Raw genomic sequence first — 23,047 nt, 5'->3', positions numbered from 1 at the left:
TCGAATCCAATTATTCGATTATGAACTATTCGATTCGAATTCGAAACCCGAACATTCGCACACCTCTACTAATTATATTTTTAGTCACTGCTTCAACTCTTGCCAGGCCTCCTTTTCTGGAATCTATTTCAATAAGAAACCACGCACCGTTACCTTTATTCGTACCTTAAGCGTCCCGGAAAGATATTAGAGAAAAAAAAAAGAAATGGAATGGTTCACAGTTCGTATGATATGTAATCGTATGATATGTATGATATGATAAGGAGGTGTAATTTCTTTACATGACCACGGCCGCTGGATACAAAGCGGCCGTAACGATGCGAGCGAGGTGGTCGTTCCAGTCTTGCGCTGTATTAAAGAAGACTTCTGGAAGGTCTTAAATGGTACGGGTGGGCGCAAGATGTACGGATCTTGGTTTACAACGGCGCGATGTCCAATGGGATGGTCTGATGCAGGCCCATAGTCAGGGTCCCCCCCCCCCCCCCCACAATTTTGATGACACAGTGTTGCATCGAAAATAAATCATGAAAATAGGCGTTTTTCTCAAATAGTCAAGGCTTTGAGCAAGTGCCCCCCCCCCCCCCCCCGAAAAAAATTCCTGGCTACGGGCCTGGGCTGATGAATTACGCTGTCGTTCTAGAATACGGGAACGATCCTTCCCAAAACGCCATCCTGCTGGAACGAAGCTAGAGCCATTGCAGCATTGCGAAAACGAGAGGCCAGTTACGTCGAGCCGTAGCTGTCGTATGCCGCTAAGCTGACATTCTACTGGCACTTCCACCAGTCGCTTTTTACATGCGAAGCAGCTTATGCGCTGGGCTTTGTCCGTATTTCCATTGGCGACCGTCCGCTTTCTAAAACCTACCATAGCCATCTGTAACATATTGAGCGCACGATCGCGCCATGGAGAAGTCTTCTTCGTCTTGTTCTTCGACCGCCTTGATGATGATACGTACAGAGCGCGCGCTCGCGCCAAGGAGAACTCTTCTTCGTCTTGCTATAGTGCCTAATTCTAGGCACTATAGTCTTGTTCTTCGACCGCCTTGATCATGATACGTGCAGAGCACTTTAGGAGCCCGGGCTGCCGTATGCTGTCCTAGCTTGGCGTAACGCAGACAAAACCACTTGTGCTGGCACGCGCTAGCGCGTTCGGGCCTGTGTAAGGGGCTGGGTAAGACGGTGTGGCCTCTCCCCCTTACACTCCCTCAGCAGTCATGTGATGGCGTCGGGGAACGAGATTCTGCAGACGCGCGATGAACCCGCGTGGCGTGCTCCAACAAAAGTTCGGGACGAGTAACTGCAACAGCAACTACAGTGAATTCATGGTGTGCGCCACATGCAAGGACGCGTTAACATCGGGCAAGGCGCCCGTGATGAACGGAACTCTGAGTCGACCCATGCGCTCCTTCGCATCCCCACATGGTTCCCTTTAGTGGGAGATGGTGAAATTTTTATCACGGACACGAGGAGCACCCTTTATTAATCAGAATTAACGCTGCACCACAGATTAGCACGTTCAATTGCACCCTTTCCACCAGACTAAAAAAAAATTCTTACGTTTTACGGCACAGCGGCGCACTCCAGGTTGGTTTAGACCACCTAGAGTTTTTTAACGCCCACCTAAATCAAAGAGCGCGGATGTGCAATCGAAAATCGGAACAAAATCGTGTCCATCACGTAACTCCTTATAATTAGAAAAATAACTCGTAAATGGGCAAAAATTGTGACATTGGTACGTTAGAAAATTGGAAATGTCGATGTCATGGTAGCTTAGTTCTAGGCGGTCATCAGAAAATACAAGACGCCCCTGGCCACGGCTCCACAGGAATTACATGTGTACAGTGTTACGTAGTGAGTAAAGACCCGAGCCCGCAACTTACCAAGCATGTTCGGTTTCGAACCATCAACCATGCAAGCGCGCAGGGTATCGAACACTCTACCACCGACGCGTGAGCCACCGCGGTGGCGCAGTGGTTGAGGTGCTCGGGCGCTGATCCGAAAGGCGCGGATTCGATCACGGGCGCCGCGGTCGCATTTTCATGGAGACCAGATGCTAGAGGCCGCGGTACTGTGCGATTTCAGCGGACCTTAAAGAACCCCAGGTGATCTAAGTTATCCGGAGCCCTCATCTGCTGCGTGTTTCATAGCCCGAATATTTTGGGACGATAAACCCGATAAACAAGCCGGCCAACCAGCATCCGAGGTATTAAGGGGCCTGAATACCTAACATTCCAGGCATGCACTGTATCCAAACCTAGATCTTAGAATTTGGCAACTTCGTCGTAGGTGGTCATTAAAGAAAATCGGAACCCTTGAACTACTGTGAAGATGGAAGCCAGTAACTGCGGCAGCGGCTTCACGGCATTTTCGCGCTTCCGCGCGCGTTGGTGCTCCTTCAATTCCCCCTCTTTTTCTCCGAGCGAACGACATGCGTCCGCCCGATAGCGAGTCCCAATTAAGGGCACCTGCTGATAAAAGCGCCGGCATGCATCTGTACGTCACTAGACAGAAGGGGCACAGCCATAGGCGTGCGCAGGGTTCCCCATCAGGGGGGCGAAGGTTCATCGCAGCGCCCCCCCCCCCCACCCTACTAAGTCAATGTATGAGGCAGATTTTGCGCCCCTCACCCCCACTTAGGTGACTATGTACGGTCAATGTACGGCGCAGATTTTGCGCCGTACATTGTATTTCCATCCCGGCGCAGTGTATCCCCATCACCCTGGCGCAGATGTTGCGTCAGGGTGGGGATACACCTCCCCCCCTGAAAATTTTCAATTTTGCATGTGTATATATTCACGCACTCATAGAATCGCACGCGAACATTCATAATGTAAGGCTGACCTCCTCCACCCCCCCCCCCCTCCCCGCTCTCCCGAAAGAACTTTCTGGGTACGCCTCTGCTAGCCATACAGCGCTTCGCTGAGTAAAAAAAAAAAATCGACAATGTACCAAAGTCACCGAAGTGACGTCATTACACGTCATGCTGACTGATCAGGGAGCAACACGTGCTTAGATAAGGGGCAGAAAGAATGCTTAGTCGTTGTGGCACAATTCTTAGAAATTATCTAGAAGTTTAAACTTCTAGAGCAGGGGTCGGAAACCTTTTTAAGCGGAGGGCCGAGTTGCATGAAGCCTACACGGCGTGTGCCGCACGGCAAATCGGGTAGGGGGTTGGGTGCCTTGCAGGCAAAGAGAAAAAATTAGGCGAATTGTCAGTAATATGCAAAACTGGAATATAAATCATGTTTATTTTTCTTTTTTTCCGTGCAACCCCATTTGAGGTATAAACTGTCATGTCAGCCTTCTGATAGGAAGTGACAAGGAGAGGGAGGACGAAGTCAGAGTCCCGCGGGCCGCAGGTTGCCGACCCATGTTCTAGAGAAATGGTGTAAAAGAATTTTTTAACATTACGTTTAGTTGTCTTTTTATCGTGTATACCAATGCACGCCAGTGTAGTCATGTACAATTAAGTGATACTCGAATGTTAATGTTATAATATTTGTTTCGCTGTTTCTTCATCTTAGGTAGGGTGAACACCCTTCACGCGACCCGCGGTACTGTTCGCATTGAGGGCTATATTGCTCAACTTCAGCTCGCAAATTTGGTACGAGACAATAGAAAAAAACACAAACACATGCCGGCATGCGCTTTGAAGTTTAGCATTACGAACCAACTGGCCCAGCAAAAAATTCTCTTCAGGGCTATATTGTCCCGCGCCTCGCGCGAAATATGTGAAAAATCTTCAAAAATGTCCCTAATTTTCGCTCTTCATAATTATTATTATTGTTCGGCAGCACCTTGACACTTGAGTTACGCTGCGTCTGGCCGCCCTGTTTGAGTACGTGTTAGCTGCAAGCCCTCCAAGCTTCAAAAAAAAAGAAAACAAAAGAAAGAAAAATAGCGTGAAAAGACGGAATACGAGGTAGACAGCACGCACAGATAGCGCGCTGCACCTTGATTTGGCTATGTTCCTTCCCCCTTCGCTGAAGCTTTCTGCACGTCACGTGATGTTGCACAGCCTCCAGGATCGGCCCACCTCAGGGGCGTAGGCAAAAATCTTTTTCGGAAGGAGGGGGGGGGGGCACCTCCTTCATCTGAAGGGAGGTCGGGCAGGCAAATGTGATCGAGTGTCATTTTGAGCTCTATGCCATGGCAAAAAGAAATTTCAACGGGGGGGGGGGGGCGGGGGCACGGGCCCGGTGTGGCCCCCCTCCCCTGACTACGCCACTGGCCCTCTTTGACCGATCTACGATGTCAGTTCACGTCACGATGACGCAAATTTTGGCAATCTGTGACGTCACACAATGACATCATCGCTCGCTGGAAGGTCACGTGGCCTCTCTAACAGCGCATCTGTTTAAGCTCCAGAATGGGGCATAGCGCTAACATACACGGACGACGAAGTAAGACACCGGCCTTACTCTGGCAGAGCTTAAAGACACCGGCAGAGCTTAAAGTCTCCCTTCATCGGAGGGGGGGGGCCTCATAGGCGGCGCGACCCACACACACACACACACACACACACACACACACACCACACACACACATATATTATATTATATATATATATATATATATATATATATATATATATATATATATATTATATATATATTGTGTACGTGTTTGTTGTAGCCAACTGGATGACAGGAAGAAAGCCACATGGTCGGGCAGGCGTACTACAGGAAGACGAAGAGGATGAAGTGAAGCTAAGGCGACGGTGCCATGTTTGTGTTTGAAATAATGTTCTTTTCTGTTGTGCGGACGTCGTGTGGTTTCAGCGTTACTTTGGTGGCAGCGGTGGGATACGAAGAATGGACGGACTGAAGGACGATCTGGTGAGCGCGATGAAGGAAGCACTGGAGAGCTGGACCGCAGGCGCTGCGCAGGTTCGAAGAGTTTTTCGCTCGTGTTTGGGAAAGGGAGCGCAGTGTTCTGCCGAAACATAGGTGAAACGTCAAAGGTTCAAGAGCGGGCGAGCGTTGAGGAGCAAGAGTGTTGACGGAAGCACTGGTCTGTGGGAGCGAGGGGGGACAGATAGCGGAGCTGTGTAAGAGTGCACGACGATGGGGAGAGAGAGTGTGAGGTGGCACCTTCGCGTTGGTCGAGAGCTGTGCTGTCGGCGAGTCCACTGGAAGACATCAACGCCATCACAACAAGGGCTGGAATCAGAGGAGGAACAGCCCAAATTCATTTTGCGACCTCTGCTCAGCGGCTCTTCATCGTTTCGGCGAAGCTTCCCAAGGTACTTCCCCAGTCAAGTTACTGATTGCAACAGCCGAGACTGGCTGCTGTGCACTATATAGGCAAACGTGATCACTTCGAGGCTATGGGCACGCAGTCCCGCGACTTGTGCAGTACGAGGAGTGATCACCGGTGCCTGCGGGACCGAAAGGGAAGCACCAGCAGGATTGCATCCGGTAACGGATGAACATTGTTGTCTAAGTTCAGCAGCTTCTGTCGCAACACTGCACCGCTTTCCTGAAGAACCTTCGTAGAAGCTGTCCCTTACAAAATCCCATATATGGACTTATATAAAAAAAGCCATATATGGGTATATTAAAAATTGGGCAGATATGGACTTATATGTCCATATAAGGCCATATATGGCCTTATATGGCCATATAAGTCCATATCTGCCCAATTTTTAATATACCCATATATGGGCTCTCATATATGGCCTTATATGGCCATATAAGTCCATATCTGCCCAATTTTTAATATACCCATATATGGGATCCCTATATAATGTCATATATGGCCATATCTGGCAAATTTTTATATGCCCATATATCAGCTTTTTATATTTTGGGTCGTAATCATAAAATAACAGCGGAAAAGACGATGGACGAACACACAGAGACAGCACGATTTACCGTCTTTGTGATATTTTGGGTGTCATATATTGCTGCACCTGGGCAGTGTAGCATATCAAACATATAAAGACAGGGACCTAGAGCTACTCTACGGTGCACATCTGAGGAACAGTGTTGCCATCAAATAATAAGCCATGTTTCACTGGTACTTATGGAAAGTTTGTTGGTGTCAGCCACTTCGAGAACTGTGGTGGTTCCTATCACTATTTCTATTAGACACCTTACACTGCCACCTAGTCAATTGCGTGAGAAAACTAGTGTGTGAATCTCACAGGGAACCTGTCATTCCTGGAAATATCACATCAATTTATGCAACTCGTTTATCCAACCACATGAAGCCATGTTTATGAAATAATTCGAATTCATTGAATGCATACTGCCTTACTTTCAGAGACATCATAAAAGAAGTGTTAATCAAAACATCTGTTACCCATATGGGCTGCTGGGGCGGACTCGGACTGTTTAATATTATGCAGCTGCAAAAAACAGTACATGATAACACTTGACGATGGTTGTACATGCAGATGAACCACCGATTTATTCTTTCGGCCTTCTGATAACTTTCAGCATGCCCCGCTCTGCCTTGGAAGAATTAGCTTCAGGATTCTCCGTGTGGAATTCGAACCATCTGAAATAAAGCAAAAGTGAATTTTATTTTAGACAAAATTTTCACACAGGACACAAATACTGAAATCTATTGCCAACGGAACAGTTATGAGGTGGCTGTGCAACCTGCAAAAAGTGGTTAGAGCCCTAACAGATATAACATGCTTATCACATTTCGAGCACTGATATTTAAGCAGAATGTAAATAACATGAGTAGCATAGTTACTCAGCTACAGCGTGCAGCATTTCTTCAAGCAAACAGGTCTGAAAATTCCACACGCATTACAATTCACTACTCGACCAAAACTGTGTTTGTAGTGCTCACAAAAGCAGTAAAGCAATCAACAAGGTGGTGACCAAACAGTTCCCATGTAATCTATAAAGAGTGGCGACAGTAATGTGCTGGTTTAATAGGAAAGCTCATTTAAAAAGCTTTAGGTATAAAATTTTGCCACAACAGATCATGAAATGTGTCCTTCATATTCTGAATATTGCATGCATCAAAGGTTGAATTGGTGAAGTTGAGGCATGATAGCTGCAGACTTATTTAAAAAGCATGCAGTTCATGTGTGAGAATGGTGAAAATAAATATTACGTATCAGGATATGTCACGTCATAAACTCTGTGTGCTGCATTCTTTTCTGGTTTAAAAATAGGAGGCATATGCTGCATTTTTTCCCAGCTTAAAATTGGTTTATGTTGAATTAGGGTGTGTTAAAAACAAGTGGGTGCCAGAACCATCTGTTTGAGAACGTCACCTCTCTATGTCCCAACAGCAAACATGTACATTTTTTTCATTTGCATTATTTTCTCTAAGGGGACCGGGGGGTGTCATATTTTGTGGAGCCATCGTCTTGCTTTTCAGCTCCATTTGGTTGCGGCCCTGTGTATTGCTAAGGCTCCTTGAGAAAACACCTCGAGAGAATAAATCAGTTGTTCTTGCATGCTAGATTGGACAGTCATCTATATGCCTGCTTAGCCCACAAGACATCCTTGTGCCTTACTCTGTTCCCTACAACAGGTAATAAACTTTTCCCAATTGAAAACAAGAATGAGGAAGGTTATTTTAGGCAAACTAACTTTTGCTAACTTTCATATTATGAATGTAACAGGTACAGAAGAACTGAGTGATTACAGTGAAAACTCGATCTAACAAAGTGATAAGGATGCTTGAATTATTTTGTTAAACCTGGAAGTGTTCTTTACGCATAGCATACAAGAAATAACCTGTGTAGCTGTATATATCACATGACTAGCAATTTTTTTCCTAAGATATTCTGCTTCAACGTGCTTTACTTCAAATTTCCTCACTTCCTTTACACGAGTCGTGTTTCCTGCATACCAGTCGCGGTCGCTCTGCCTTACTACAGTGAACATGTGGCCACGAGAATTTTCTGAAATGCTGCTCTATTAGCGGAGTTACATGCGTATGATGATCAAAATGCAGCCCTCCCTCGTTTCACTCTTTCATGCGCTACACTCCATTCGTTAACTTATCTCTCCTCCTGGGCAAGTATTTCTCCTCACCGTGCGAGAAGGATAAGCAGCGAATACGCATACCTGCAGGCAGACAAACAGGTTCTCTCAGCTGCTGACATGACCAAATTTTCTGGTCACGTCACTACCAACTCTGGGGATACCGAAAGGCCCAAAGAGGAGCACAAGATTGTTTTTTATTCCGTGGCTATGTTTGGCATTGTTCATCGTTGCAAAAGTTTGAACTCGAAGCACACATTTACTTGAAATGTTAAAAATAGTGAAGCTGGTTTTGAGGCCCTTCAGCATTAATTAGATTAATATGGTTCTTTTAGTTAAAATTCAATTAATCTTTTACTGAATCAAGATTCTGATCTAACAGAATCACAAATAGGTAGGTGAGTTGGTTTGGGTTCATAATGAAGGGACAAGGGGGCAACGCTAGGACGAATACAAAGGACGAGAAGACAGGACACAGTGCATGTCCTGTCTTCTTGTCCTTTGTATTCATTCTAGTGCTGCCCCCTTGTCCCTTCATTTTGATCTAAATTTTGAAATAACCATTATTAATTCATACTGATTATTCTAACTTTTTTTTCAACAATCACACAAATTACATAAGTCCATTTCTGTTAGCCTATCCATTTCTTAAGCCAATCCTCCAAAGTGGGTGTTGTTCAGAGCGCGATGCTCTCAACCATTATTCTGAGAAACACGATTACCGCATCAAGTTCAACAATGCCGGTGAAACTGACACTAAAATTAATCCCATGAAGAGACTTGGAATCATGGGAGCTTCTAAGCTCATATGTGCACAGCCTTCGAGGGCACCAGCAAAAAAGGGCAACACGATTGCATTGATCGTAATGGAAGAAAGTACAACAGAAAAGCACTTGTATCTCAACGGATTTCAGATACAAACATGACTTCCATTTTCTTTACTGGCCAATTGTACTATATACAATTCACCCAGTCTGTATTGTGCTCAGTTGTTTCTTGCGTGCTCCGTCATCTTTTTCTTATCGACATTGTTATGAAGTTGGTGCAGCTGCTGTGTAAGTCTCCCTGGTGTAGACACTCGCCCAGTCTGCTCAGGGAATCTTGCAGAAAATGCCTGTAAGGACTTCTTTTGGCAGCTTGTCTTTTCCCCATATGAGCCCTTGCCCAAGTTTGTACGCAGGAAGGTTAGCAGCCCCAACATCATAATTACACTGTACGCGTCATGAGGTCTCACTTACCCTGGCATGTAAGAAGCGCATTACTTCTGTCGGATACTGGCAGGCCAGGAGGGTTTGGACAAACAGTGTTCCACAGTTTTCATGTACTCAAGAGTGGAACTATTTGTCGAAAAGTACTTTTGAGGTTTGTACATTTAGGAAGTCAGGTCTTCAGGTTTCGTGCAAATGCGCCTGTAAACGGTCCAAGAGGGGCAACTGCTGACGTCTGGCAAATGCAGACATTATGCACAGATGAGGAGACATTAAGCTCAGGTACCAGTCCCTGTGTATCCTTTCTGTAAACACTGAAGGAATGCAGTGTTCTGTTGTTCCTGTTTGCCAACTCATCCAAAAGAATCTTAATTTCTAATCTGCTCCATCTCTACTGTGAATTTACTGGAATCTACCCGATGGTTTAACCCTTTCCTTACCAAAGATGAGCTGAGCTCGTCCACACAATTTGTACCGTACCGCTCACACCAAAGACGAGCTAGGCTCGTCCACCCTGAAACAAGCATTTGAAGGCGCCGCAGTTAAGCTACCCTGATTCAATTAGCTGTCTTCTCTTTGGCTTCAACAGATGGCACAGTAAAAAATTTAAAAACATGCTCAAAACATGCATTTTAGTCAAGGAAGGGCTTGATTCTGGCAACTAGAATTAGAAAATGGCATCCTCCTCTGTGCGCAAGAGGTGCGTGCTTGCTTGCAACAGCTCCATTCAAAAAAAAAAAAAAAAAAGTGCTTGTTTGCCGAAGTGTTGTGAAATGAAGAATTGCAGTTCTCCTGTGAATGCGGCAGTGACTACAAAAAGCAGCATAGTTTCTCTAAACTGCTGGATTCGGATGACGATCGTGCCTCAATACGTCGACAGAGGACGCCGTTAGATGTAACCAAACGCCTACCAGCACGTTAAAGGTTTGTTTTCAAGGACTCGCTAGTCCAATTGCGCTTTACATTTCAAATTTCAAAGAGACATTTTCTGCACTGAAGGCTGGAGATGTTAGGGTGCTTTCCGTGGTGCAGTGCGGTGAAGTCAATCATCTGCATGTTTTATAACATACAAAAAATATGTCGCATAATGAATAATTTTTTTAGTTGTTTCAAGACACTTAGAATCAACCGGCCAAATAAAAAATATGGGTATTTTTGTATCGATTTTGGCCAAAAAAAACTCTCCAGGGAAAGAGTTAAATGGGTGTGAAAGCTTTCAGAGCAGCGCACTTAATCAGGCAAAAACAATAATGTACTATCTGCGTCAAATGAAAACCAAACAGCGGCAAGCCTTCACAATGGTACAGTGCGCGCCGTCCTGTCATTACCATTGACAGGCGCGTGCATCCGGTTTGGCCACACTGCGCATACGCGCACCCGTCCCTGGTGATAACTGGACGGCGCACACTATACCATTGCGAAGGCTTGCCGCTGTTCGGGTTTCATTTGATGCAGATAGTACATAACACACAAAAATGCTTGGCTGAAATGTTTGTTTGTTGGGCTGAAAGAAATGAGGGCGTGATTTTGCAGCCACTGTGACAGTCACCCATTGGCGAGTTGTGGACTTTCACATCAACAACAATGTCAGTGGGCATGGAAGTGTACAGTTCTGGTTACTTATATTATCATTGACATGACCATTGAAGTGCGTACTGCTGCTCTCAACGCTCATCCAGCCCTACAAGAAAGGTCTCAAATTGATGTTCACGACTTGAAGAGGCTCCTCAGTTTTTCCCTGGGCAATAACTACGTGTGTTTCGAAAAGCCCATGTTAAGTGCAAGTCCAAGGCACACCACGAATCTGACAATGCAGTGGCTGGAATATAATTCCATTGCTTCTTTCAGCCCAAAACCAATTATTTTTGTGTGCTATGAATATCATCTTTTTTTTGTGTGTGTGATTAATCGCTCTGCTTTGGAAGCTTCCAAATGCATCTAATCTATCAAGTAGATTTCTTTCAGTTCATGGTGGAGATGGAGGCAGACTGGGAACTACCTTTTTTGAATGTATTGGTAAACAGGAATAATGGAGCACTCTCTTTCAATGTTTACAGAAAGAGTATGCATTGCCCAGTACCTGAACCATAGGTCGGCAAACTCACTCATGAGTCGACTCACTCAGACTCACTCAGACTCATATCGAGACGTGAGTCTGAGTCTGAGTGAGTCCGGGTGAGTAAAGTTTTTGTGAGTCTGAGTCCGAGTGAGTTCGGCTGGGAAAAATTTTGGTGAGTCTGAGTCCGGGTGAGTTTGGTTGAGGAAAATTTTGGTGAGTCTGAGTCCGAGTGAGCCCTAAGGCAAAATATATTGCATGAGTGAGCCTGAGTGAGCTCCACATTTCTTGCCGACCTATGGTCCTGTCTACTCAACTTCAGCATTACTATCAGCCTTATGTCGGCTCACATTTATACTCCCGTGTAGTCCCGCATACGTCAACGCGCTACCGTTCATACGTCAGCTCATTATTTATTGATCAGAGGCGTGATATGAGGAGGGAGAGGGGGAGGAGGTGCCTTGGCCTCCCCCCGCAAACTTCTTCATGGGAAGTTACTGATAAAAATATCTCGTGCGAGTCATCTCTTTCAATAAAACGGTCCTTATTGAACTACAAAGTCAGATAACTCGTATTTGAAGGTACGAGATCAAAAGGTGCTAAGTAGCGCACCGATTATGCGAAATATTGGCGTTAAAGAGCATTGACATTATGGTAGAAAAAGGCTAATTATAGGTTAGCGGACTCATGAGTCGACTCACTCAGACTCACTCAGACTTAGATCGAGCCGTGAGTCTTAGTCTGAGTGAGTTCGAGTGAATTATATTTTGGTGAGTCTGAGTCCGAGTGAGTCCGGTTGAGAAAAATTATAGTGAGTCTGAGTCCGAGTGAGTCCGGATGAGGAAAAGTTTGGTGAGTCTGAGTCCGAGTGAGCTCTAAGGGTAAGATATGTTTCGTGAGTGAGTCTGAGTGAGCTCCACATTTTTTGCCGACCTATGACCTGAACATAATGTTGTTCTTCCAAACACTTGTGAAAGGCCAGTAGTTGCCTCCCTATTGAACCGTTACAGACGTATTTGCATGAAACCTGAAGACCTGACTTCCTATTGTAGAAAAAACCAAAAGAACTTGTCGATGAACAGTTACACTCCTGCATTCATGAAAACTGTGGAGCACCATTTGTTTACGCCCTCCCAGCTTCCCGTTGCCTGACAGAAGTAAAACGCTCCAATTTCTTACGTGCCAGCATAAGCAAGACCTCATCATGTGTACTGTGCAAATATAATGTTGAGACAATACTTCTTTGCAGATTAGCTGGTTCATACTAAATTCTGGTCTTGCTGCACAAGCAGAAAGAAGAAAAAAGGCCACTCTCTATCCTGTCTCTCTTTTTCCTTCCTTCTGCTTGAGCAGCAAGACTGGATTTCCGGATGACGTTGAGGCTGCTGACATTCCTGTGTAAAAACTGAGGCGTGCACTTGTAAGTGGACGACGTCATTGTCACCATTGCGCTTTTTGTCGAGGCTGCACTTGGATACTATTATTCGGCCTAAGACAGAACAAAAAGAAGACCATTCAGCCACTCACGCTGCCATGCATAAAGTCCCTCCAAGGGCGATGACCTTGATCTTTGATGAAACAGCAGCATGAGGCACAGGCGATGCTTCAGTTGTGCAATATTTCATTGTGCGATAGTACTTTTGCTGTTTCTCTGACAGAGAACACCGCCACCGCCACTTTTGGTTTTCCATTTACAGTCGTGGGCCAAGATCGACCTGCACAAGGTCGCAGAAGAGGTTTTTAGAATTTAAAACATGACATCCAAACTTCTGCAGAAGAAACAGCTCCCATTTTGAAGAGGCGAACTCAGGCATTCTTTCTTAGCAGTTAAGCTCTGCATTTGCAACCTTCATTTTACTTATTTTTCTGAACTGCCACAATCCATCTAAAGCCCACCGTAATGTTCAAGGTGAATGTTTATACTGTATGTAAAGAGAGCACTAAGCTAGGTCACGGCAGCACAACCACAACTCCAGTTAACGGGATATTCTGGGCAGCATTTTTTTTTTTAAATGGCACATTTGGACACTGATGGTGCAACTACATTGAAAGAGATGCAAAAATTACCTCAGGGTGATTCTACGAGAGATCGAACATGCCTGTCCAATCGATATTTTTGTTTTGCCTGGGTTTTTATATGTTATGTGGCCACATTCAAAGCGCACGGAACCGAAAATATTATTTCCAAAAAACGCTCCCAGCGTGCCAAAAAACTATTTGGAGGTGGCCGTGTGGCCATCCTGTTTTAGCTCATCGCAATATTTTTGGATTTCACGGGCAAATTTAACGCGCAGTATAAACGTTGTGTTGAAATTTTTTCTGTTGGTTTTATTATGCATTACCATACCTGCCAAGTTTGGAGGAACGGAATCCGGGAGATCTACTCAACGGGGGGGGGGGGGGTACTGCGATAGCAATTATATGAACACTGTCAGCGGGATTTTGCGGTCGCCGCTGAACATCGCTTACGCATCGTCTGTTTCACGTGCGAGTAAAAGCGCGCTAGCGCTAGGGACAAATGCAGTTGAAGCAGAGATGAAACGACCCGGCCGTCACCGTCGCATGAAGGGCACATGCGATAACATCGCTCCGCGTGCGAGGCCTGTCGTCGCTTGCTTACCAGTTATTTCGTCGGGCAAGGGACCATAAGGGGCACCGTTGAGACGGGGACTCGACAGACATCGGTAACGGCTACCCTTTTAAGTGCTGGACTGCGGCGCAAAGTGCACAGCTACTTCATGCGCAATGAAACTGAGTTGAACCTTTCTACCATCATTAAAAAAAAGAAGAATCCTTTATACTACGTGGACAGACAAAGCATTGGACGCGCGGGGCAAAACTGGATTTCCGGTAGATTTACCTATGACCCGTACAACCGGGAGAAACGTTCAAAATCTGGTAGTCCGGGACACTTGGCAGGTATGCATTACTGTGAATTACATCCATGCTTTATTTATGCTGTCCTCAAAAGGAAAAAAATGTGAAAAAATGCCAAACACAGCCCAAATCAAAAAAGTTTGCTAAGTTTGATGCGTCTTAGCGCCTTTTCTATTTCACACAGAAACTTCAGAACAATGTCAAATGTAGAAAAGAACATTTCCAACATTTCTATAGGAGATCGTTTTCCTACGGGCAGCGCAAAAGAAAAAAAAATAGTTAGAGAAGCCAGTTTTTTTAAAAAAAGGTCCATTTTCAAGAAATAAGATGAAGAAAACACCGGTCTCAATTTTAACGACAATTTTTTATTGAAGAGCGCTTATGTCAGTGAAAACACAGTTTTAATATCATATGTCCTCATTTGCTTTGTTCACGAGATATAACGGGCCAAAATGACCCTTGCTGTGTGCGTAAATCTACTTTGCTCTGGTAGCTTGTCAAGAAAAACGTGTTCTCAGATTTTATTTGTGTCTAGCGTGTGCGAAAATGGGCTGCTGCCATCCTCTGAAGGGCTAACGCGTATGTAGTTTGCAGCCTAGAACCTCAGCTACAGACATCAGAGGAAAGGTGGGCGCACCTGTTGAAGATATCAATCGCTTCTTCTTCCTGAAGAAATGCCTCGACTACCTCATCGCAATTCTCATAGATGTAGACAGGTTTTCCTTGAGGCGCGTAAAGCAATGCTAGCAGACCTCACAGGTGTCGCGAAGATCCTCACCCTATGGCAGTAGCTTCTGGAGGAAGACAACAACAAAAGCAGGAATGAAAGAAAATTGACGCAACGAAAATGTTTTTCTCGGCAATCTTCTTTTTGTGGATGCGTAAGTAATCGGCACAGAATACTCAGACCTAGCCATGGGCTGCATGCATCCTGTGTAGTGAACAGCTAGACCAAGTCGAAACGTTTATACTGAACACCGCCGCACACATTTGCTCACTTAACTACTCATGGTTTCATATTTTATGACCAAGGATGTCTAAATGCTTTGGGGTGTGATAATTAATTTGTGGGCCAGACTCCTTGTCAAAATTAAGGATAATGCCCGTCTGGCGCCACCAGTGACGTCTGCTGTTCTCAACGTGGGAAAGCACTTTAGTAAAGTGCCAACAAAACATCATAAAATGGGCAGCTTCGGCCACTTATGGCTTAATCGTGCCGCACCGCACATTTTCTGGCTGCTAAAATGCTGAGGTAAAGGTTAAGATGATACAGGAAGACGTTACCTGCGACGCCGAAAACATGATAGCGGGAAGCGAAATTAACGACTCAGAAATGACTGAGATAACTTTTTACGCATGCTGTTTAGCACAGTGTGCGTTGAATGGGGAAGATGGTTAGAGTGTACAATGCACGTAATGAAAGGGAAGCAAGCAGGCAGTGAGAAAGCACCTCAATAACAGTGCGCCTGCTGATTGTATAGGTCGGCAAACTCACTCATGAGTCGACTCACTCACTCAGATCAAGCCGTGAGTCTGAGTCTGGGTGAGTCCGGCTCAGCAATACGTTGGTGAGTTTGAGTCCAAGTGAGTCCGGTTGAGGGAAACTTTAGTGAGTTTGAGTCCGAGTGAGCCCTAAGCGCAACATATATTTATTGAGCGAGTCTGAGCGAGCTCCACCCTTCATTGCCGACCAATGGACTTATCTACTCGCCTATCGGCATTACTATCAGCCTTACACCGGCTTACATTTATACTCAAATCTATTCACACGTGCCTCAACGCACTAGCGCTCATGCTCCACCACAATGTTTATTGATAAGAGGTGTGAGTGGGGGCGGTGGTGCTAAGGGAGGGTTCCATTACCTCCTCCCGCAAACTCTTGCATGGGAAGTTCTTGATAGAAATATCTCGTGTGAGTCGCACATTTCATAAAAACGTCCTTACTGGATTGCAACCACTCATAACTACTATTTGAAGGTATAAGATCAAAAGGTGTATTGTAGAGCATCGATTATGTGAGATATTGGCGTTAAAGAGCATTTACACCATGATTGGAAAAGCTAACTTTACACCAGCGAACTCATGAGTCGACTCACTCAGACTCAGTTCAAGCCGTGAGTCTGACTGAGTGAGTCCGGCTGAGCAAAATGTTGGTGAGTTTGAGTCCGAGTGAGTCCAGTTGAGAAAAAGTTTAGTAGTCTGAGTCCGAGTGAGTCTGGCTGAGGAAAATTTTGGTGAGTCTGAATCCGAGTGAGCTCTCAGTGCAAAATATATTTTTTAAGTGAGTCGGAGTGAGTTCCAATATTTTTGCCGACCTATGGCCGGATTGTGGCATTTAGTTACAGATTAAGCTGGCCTGCCGCTGCATACAGATGCTTTGTTTGGTGTGCAAGGCGAGTTTTGGCAAAGTTACCTAAACCATGTGCTCACGGTGTCTTGCGTGCTCCTGATTAGCGAATAATGGCAGAGTAAGTTCAGGTTGTAGGCTGCAAACTGCGTAGGCATTAGCCCTTTAGCACTTTTGCACATGCTAGACCCAAATAAAATCTGAGAACACATTTTTCTTGACGACAAGTCACCAGAGCAAAGTTTTGCTGCAGCAAAACAATTAAAACTAGATTTACGCACAATGCAAGCTACCATAAATCGCACTGAAGTGAGCACACACAGCAAGGGTCATTTTGGCCTGTTATATTACCTGTTATATCTCCTGAATAATGCAAATGAGGGCATATGATATTAAAACCGCGTTTTCATTGACATAAGTGCTTTTCGATAAAAAATTGTCGTCAGAATTGAGACCGGAGTTTTTTATTATTTTATTTTTTTTGAAGACGAGCTTTTTAGAAAAAAGTTGCTTCTTTTAACTATTTTTTTCTTCTTTTGCGCTGCCTGTAGGAAAACGATCTACAGCAGAAATGTTGCAAAGGCTTTTTTGTGTATTTGACACTGTTTTGAAGTTTCTGTGTGAAATAGAAAAGGCACCAAGGCACATCAAACTTGGCAAACTTTTTTGATTTGGGCCCTGTTATTTTTTCACATTTTTCTCCTTTTGAGGACGGCATAAAGAAAGCATGAATGTAATTCACAGTAATGTGTATTAAAATCAACAGAAAAAGTTTTCGACACAGAATTTATAGTTCGCATTAAATTCGGCCGTAAAATTTAAAAATATTGCAGTGAGGAAAAACAGGACGCCGCGCGCCGCTTTCAAATATTTTTTTGCCGCGCTGGGAGCGTTTTTTGGAAATAAAATTTTCGGTTCCATGCACTTTCAATGTGCCCGCATAACATAAAAAAACCAGACAAAACAAAAATATCGACTGGACATGCATGTTTGATCTCTTGTAGAATCACCCCTCAACTGAAATACACAAGACATGTAGCCTCGATAGAAGGGAGACAAGACAGAAACGAGACAAATCTCATCTCCTTTCTATGGTGGTGAAATATCTTCAGACACTCTTCTGTTGATACCCATTCCAAAAGTTCAGGAGAGGAACGATATTTATGCATGAGCATGCCCCACTACTACAGTGAAACCTCAGTGATACGAATCTCACAGGACTACCAAAAATATTCGTATCATCCAAAATTCGTATCAGCAGAAAGCATGAAAAATTAGCATGCGACAAAAGAAAGCTGGCGTACATTTTCATTTATTGTTTTTCAGGGCCGCAGCAATGTCCGCAAGAACCCCGAACGATTGTCAGTTAAGTTTTTAGATGTCGGCAATCATACCAGTACTGATAAATATATGGCCCATACGCGCATATTTAATTAATGAACCAGGTGCGTTGTGACCCGCGACAGCAATAGCCCCTTTAATATTTTAGTATGTTTTTTTTTTTCATGACACCGGAGTACTGCAGTAAAAGTAACGAAAGAAGCGCTTTGACGCCATGGATCAAGGCCACAAAATTACAGAACCACGGTCTTGTGTTATGATTTTGTTATCGTGGAGGTGTTGGGGATGTTTTTGGGATATTTACGGCCATGCCCGCACAAGTGCGAAATCAACGGTAGTGCATGTTGACACTGTGAGGCATGACTCCTTCGCAAAGACCGTCCTGGTCTTCTTTTGGTCCTTGTCCACCTTTTATAGGATGTCTGATACATGAGGCACGCACGTGTAAACACAGTACAACGACAGGAGCCCGCATCGACGCATTAGAAAAAGAAGCATGGCACTAATATCCTCTGTAATCTAAATGCGAAGGCACACGGAGGCACTTAAGAGCTTCAAAGATTCGGACACACAATCTCGGGGGCCGTGACGCGTCTCTGAGGGTTTATTCTGACCGTAAGAAAAGTGTTTTCTGGTACCGTGATTCTGACAATTTGGTGGTGCGGCGCGCATGCCCACGCTTGCGTTCCCGCGCTCGCACGTGCTTGGTGCATCTTCCAGGACAGCACCAACAGCACCTCTTCGTACCTGTGCGGTAGCATACATTCGTATCAAACGTCACTGGGTGAAAATTGGTTCGCAACAACCGTACTCCATTGCATTGCAGGCTAATGGGCCTTGGCCGGGACCAACGAAAAATTCGTATCACCCCGAAATTCGTATCAGCTGTGATCGTATCACCGAGGTTTCACTGTATTTACACTTACGACAAATGAGATTAGACGATAGTAATGCAGCAGCAAAGGCAAATTCTGCATGAGTGGTACCATAAACAAAACATGATTTTAGAAGCTTGGGGCAAAACAGTGCTGTGCAGAACACATGCTGAGAGCTGTCACATGCTGGCTTCTATTCCAAGCCTCTGATTACAAGGCATTCTCTTGGCAGCCAAATAGAATGTTGAACAAGATGTCAGGACCATAGTTGTGCATACTCCCACGGCCATAGTGAAGTGTGTATGTGCCACGGCATAGCGACGACGATGTAACACAATTTTCAGCATGGGCCAAATGCCGCACAGATTTCATGTATACCTGCCAGGGCATGGTGACGACAATGAAACGCATGGGTTCCTTAGTTCAATGAAAAAATGAGGACACTGCTTATTCAGTATCTATAAAGCCGGTCAATCTGTCATGCTCTCTGGTTTTTCTTGTCTCTCCCACTTTTAGAACGGCGCAACAAGGCAGATGAAAAAATGAATGATCACACGAACACAAGTGCCATCGATTGTTCGTCTTTTCGTCTGAATTGTTGCACCGTGCTAAATCTATGCATCCGTACCAACTCGCCCAATTGCCAGTGCTACTGTCCTACTCTGTCACAATATCAAGGCTGCTGAAAGCCACAAAAGTGCAGCTGTGACTTTTGAAGGCCAACCGACTCAGCAACCATATGTAACATTGTACTTTCACTGCTCTTACACTTTTCATTTTCTTCCGACAGTGATGCATAACTAAATGGACTCAGACCCACTTATCCCCCCCCCCCCCCAATCCTGTTTTCCAGTTTTCTGTCCCTTTTGCATGTATAAAACTATCAACTAGCATTTGAGGCTTTGTGTTGTGCGTCACTTTGTTTGTGTCTGCCTCCTAACTTGCGCTGCCATAGTTCTTGAAGTAAGAACAAAAAATAATTTAAAAAAAGGATGGCCAGGTAATGCACCGAACCGACAAATGCCAACACCTTCCCTTCATTTGCGCTTTTTAAGCAGAGCATAACTGAACAAATGAATCGATCAGAGCTAGTTGGGATTGTATGTGCAGTGCACAGTACCCACGGATTGAAATAGGACACTCAGAGCAGATGGCCGTCGGTATATGCAGCGCCGCTCGTGGGTGCTCATGGAACGAAGGTGTTGCAGTGAGGTATAGAGCGAGGAGGAGAACATCGACGCAGCAGGTTTGCTCCTTCCAGTCGTCAACTAGTCGGCCTTTTAGTTCACCACACTGCCAGCGTGGCGCTGCAAGGCTTGCGTGCTTTCGTATGCCAACCCAAATGGCTCCCCAGTGCGCACCTCCTATATTGCGGCGCGAGCAGAGGACGCTCTCGTTACACGCGCTTTGGCGATGTGGAACGCATGCTATGCAAGTAAGACACAGGATTCAGCTAAGAGATTGTGCCTTACATGTGTTCGTTGACGCTACATTGGCCGCTGCTTGCAACACGATGCAGATTGGGCGTTGAACATGGGCGAAGAAAGCGGGAAGAACACAGACATTATTTCATTTCACCGTGATTTGTCACTGCGATTAACCGCGACGATAGCGGGCCCTGCACTTAAATGTTGGCAGAATAGACTGCTTACATGCACACTGTAAGGCACAATCCCTTAGTCTTGCACAGCATTCGTGCTGCATCACCAAAGCGCGTGTAATGAGAGCGCCCTCTGCTCGCGCGGCAATATAAGAGGTGCACACCGGCAAGCCATTTCGGTCGGCATATGAGAGCGCGCAAGCCTTCCAGCGCCACACTCTCAGCGTGGTGAACTACAGGCCGGCTTGTTGGCGACCGGAAGGCGCAATCCTGCTGCGTAGATGTTCTCCCCCTTGCTTTATACCCCAATGCACCACCTTGGTTCCATGAGGATCCACGAGCGGCGCTGCATATACCGGCGGCCATATGCGCTCCAAGTGTCCTATTTCAATCCGTGAGTACTGTACATTATACATGCTATGCGAGGTGTATGCGACTCCTGAGAGGTACGAGGATTATTTACATATTCGACTGCACCAATTTTCTCTCTAGCAAAGCGGCCTACCTTACCGCGTTGTATGCATGTGTCTAAAAAGAGGAAAGAAAGAAACACTACCGTAAAATCCCGAGCAAGCGCCACCCCTACAGTGAGGGATAATCCGACAAGATTTGGAGGGGGGCCCTTGCTCGGTCATGAATCAAAATTGAAGGTGGCCGTGGATGAGCCGCTAAGAATACAAAATGCACACCCGTGCTTCTAATGAAATCCTTTATTGAATACGCATGCATTCCCTGTTTTCATTCACACTCGTTGGACAAATGAAAACAGTGAAAATGGTGGGAGGAGAGAATGGGTCGCATATTTGAAATCTCCCGAAGAAGGGAGGGGGGGGCGCTTGCTCGGGATTTTACGGTAAGCAATAAGTTAGGGAGAAATGAGAAACAGTAAGCATGACAGAGCTGTGCAGGCAGCAGCATTGAATATGTGTAAGGTCACACTTTGTAACTGCGCGCAATACTTTCAATGCACTTATTATAAGGTCAAGAAGCATTAATCAATTTGACGTGCAATTTCTTGAAGTTAGAAACTAATAAAAATAAACAGTATTCAGAAGCTGAAACAAAAGCAAGTGACCACGTGACAGGCTTTTGTTAGGTGTTCGGCATAACAGCATGAAATTTGCTTTGTCAAGGCGTGTTTATATATGCACAATCTATTTTATTTGTTCTGAAGCATTAAATGGGCAACAAAAGCATTACATAAACAGCCTGTTGCTAAATTATATGCACCTACGTGTCTTAGCACAAACAAGATGAGGACAGAAGGTACACGCGTAAGAGTGCTGGTCCTGTTGCTACGTCTTTCTTCTGTCCTTGTCTTGTTTGTGCTAGCACACTTACATTCCTCATGAGACAACTAGCCTATTCAGATCCTTCTGCCTCCTAACGTGTTTACATAAGCAACCGCACAGTACCATGCTAATTAAACCACTACCACACAGCAGTGTAATGTATACAACTACGTGAAGGCAGTACACTCATGTATAAAAAGCAACACTGACAGAATATGAAATCTGCTGCTTCGGATAAGGTTCATATGGTCACTCTGACAGAATATGAAATCTCGCATTGTGCATGCCAGTTTTCATAATCGTGGATGCTCGTTCGTACAATATTACTGACAAGTGAAGGTGATACACACGCACATACTGCACGAACACGTCTCTACGCTATGCTGAAAACACGGCTCCAGCTCACTATTAACATTATTACGTTTACCCAGTTCAAGTCAGTGTCTAAGCGCATAGTCAACACTTCACCATTAGTTTCAGCTTATTATACCGCTTCGCACACGAATTGCATTGCACACGAACGTGAGCACAAGGCTGCACAGTAAATGGCGTTGCAGCATTGCTTTGCTGTCTTAACAACGATGCAATGCGAGTGACGCCTGCGTCCTGCTCACTATGATGCTCATCAGACAAATCGATCATCATACGCATGCATGTTAACTCAGTTGTTACAAATTTCCTTCCGTAAAGCCGTACCGATGCGTCGTGGCTCTTTCTGCTCGTATGAGCGTAGTCATAGCGAATCGGTAGCGGGGACAATGTTTGTCACTCGCAAATGGGCATAAGGTAGCGTCTCTACAACGCCTCGTACGCGTGCGATAACACAGCCTTCCGCTGAGTTGCATACTTTGCATAATAACATGTGTCACTTACCTTTCATACTGTCACGCAGTCGGTAGCCGGTCTCGTGTCGGTAGCCACGGGCGTCAGCCATCAGCTGCGAACATGCTGCGGAGTCCTACGAGCGCCCGTAGTACATTCCTTCGATTCCTTGAACGACTCGTACGTGACTGGCGCTCCAAAAAACGCACGACTTGCGCACGATCTTTGCACATCGTAAAAGGGAGGGCGGCACGTTCTTAGATGAAATTAATGTTCTTGAAGACGTAACGAGCTCACGAGACGCTGACACTGAACAAAGAATAAATGACATTTGGCTTTGACTGTGGATGGCTTTGGCTCGTAGAGTTGATGAAAAAAAAAGAAAAATACGTGAGCGAGTCAAATTAAAAAGTGCACGCATGTTATTCGAAAAACATAGTTTACAATGAAAATAATAGCTTATCTTGAAGAGCAATTTATGCAATGTAAGCCAAATAGTACTTCAGCAGATTTGCCTTTTTTGTTGTTTGCGTTTTCATAGCAGACGACAGGCTTCTAGCGCGGACAGTGCGCTTTACTTTCCATCGGCGGTCGAAGCAGTGCTCTGCATTACTTGTATGTACAGTGCGTTCTTATTTAATCAGAGGTCGATTAAAAAATAGTAGAATTTT

General features: G+C 45.0%; 3 protein-coding genes and 1 long non-coding RNA gene across 6 annotated transcripts in view; 2 read left to right on the top strand and 2 right to left on the bottom strand.

Moving 5' to 3' along the window:
• Positions 1-23,047, top strand: part of LOC119404517 (uncharacterized) — a 152,304-nt gene that overhangs the window by 40,023 nt on the left and 89,234 nt on the right.
• The window catches only part of LOC119404522 (bifunctional arginine demethylase and lysyl-hydroxylase JMJD6), a 122,654-nt gene that overhangs the window by 65,221 nt on the left and 34,386 nt on the right, over positions 1-23,047 (top strand). The gene's annotated exons all lie outside the window — the stretch shown is intronic.
• LOC119404521 (DNA repair and recombination protein RAD54-like) overlaps positions 1-23,047 on the bottom strand; it is a 114,357-nt gene that overhangs the window by 78,865 nt on the left and 12,445 nt on the right. The gene's annotated exons all lie outside the window — the stretch shown is intronic.
• LOC119404520 (uncharacterized) lies at positions 6,330-22,712 on the bottom strand. Its single transcript, XR_005186313.2, has 3 exons — positions 22,428-22,712; positions 12,750-12,937; positions 6,330-6,504 (listed from the first exon to the last, which is right to left on the bottom strand). It is a non-coding gene; the product is annotated as an uncharacterized LOC119404520 (long non-coding RNA).

The sequence above is a fragment of the Rhipicephalus sanguineus genome, chromosome 9, assembly GCF_013339695.2.
Source record: "Rhipicephalus sanguineus isolate Rsan-2018 chromosome 9, BIME_Rsan_1.4, whole genome shotgun sequence".
Taxonomy (NCBI): domain Eukaryota; kingdom Metazoa; phylum Arthropoda; class Arachnida; order Ixodida; family Ixodidae; genus Rhipicephalus; species Rhipicephalus sanguineus.
The sequence above is the reverse complement of the archived record's forward strand: the minus strand, read 5'-3'. Positions and strand labels throughout refer to the sequence as shown.